The sequence below is a fragment of the Meriones unguiculatus genome, chromosome 2, assembly GCF_030254825.1.
Source record: "Meriones unguiculatus strain TT.TT164.6M chromosome 2, Bangor_MerUng_6.1, whole genome shotgun sequence".
Lineage (NCBI taxonomy): Eukaryota > Metazoa > Chordata > Mammalia > Rodentia > Muridae > Meriones > Meriones unguiculatus.
The window spans coordinates 59,110,778-59,111,621 of record NC_083350.1 but is presented as its reverse complement, the minus strand read 5'-3'; the positions used below and the strand labels follow the sequence as shown (position 1 = coordinate 59,111,621).

The window sequence follows — 844 nt, the reverse complement described above, 5'->3', positions numbered from 1 at the left end:
TGCAATTCAGAAAGAACTTGCTTTTATTTATGTATGTTTTTAACCAAGAAGGTAATTTTTTGTCTTAGGAAGGGTTGGAATGATAAATATATTAACCTGCTGCTGTCACTATATGAGTTCACCAGATTTCCAGTGATTCCTTGTGCTACTCACAACATCAGCTTTTTATTTCTTTTTCTTTTTTTCCTAAAGTCTAGTTGTCTCCATTATATCATAAGGCTAGGATCAGTGTTACACCTATCTCTAAAAGTGTTTTAGGGATGGCTTCTGTCTGACATGCCAGTTGGTAGGAGGCAAAGAGTAGAGAGGCTATGTCTATACTCAGTGTTCTGAACTATGAATATATGAATGATTAGTACCTAAAATTCCCTGAAAAAATTGAACTGGAGACAACCACCATTTTCAAGGCCCCAGTGGCTCCCAGGACCAAGAGCAAGATGAAGACTAGAAGAACCCCGCCTAGGACTGAGGGCACCAGGATGGAATGAACCTGAGACAGATGACACAAAGCACCACTGAAGTGGGCCAGTAGAGGAGCAAGCCCAAGACAGGTGGAATGAGGGCTAGACAGAAAGGCAGCCTGAGATGATCACAGGCCTTGGGGTGGGGGTGGGGCAGATCATATCCAAATGACCCTGCGCAGCTCCATAATACACGAGAGCAGAAATAGGACCCCTGAGAAAAACTTCTAAAACCTCTCCAGACCCTCAGAGACCCAGGCCACCTCTAAAAACAAAGCAAACAAGTGGTGGAGAAATGGAATAGAAACAGAAAGATGTGGGCACAATGATGAGAGGCAGAACTCTAGAATCGATGGTAGTGAGGGACAGCCTGATGTGAGCAG

The 844-nt window shown here is 43.8% G+C and overlaps 1 non-coding gene across 1 annotated transcript; it reads left to right on the top strand.

Annotated features, from left to right (window-relative positions):
• The first annotated feature begins 236 nt into the window (after positions 1 to 236).
• On the top strand, positions 237 to 367 carry LOC132652648 (small nucleolar RNA SNORA17). Its single transcript, XR_009590234.1, has one exon. It is a non-coding gene; the product is annotated as a small nucleolar RNA SNORA17 (small nucleolar RNA).
• The last annotated feature ends 477 nt before the right edge of the window (positions 368 to 844 follow it).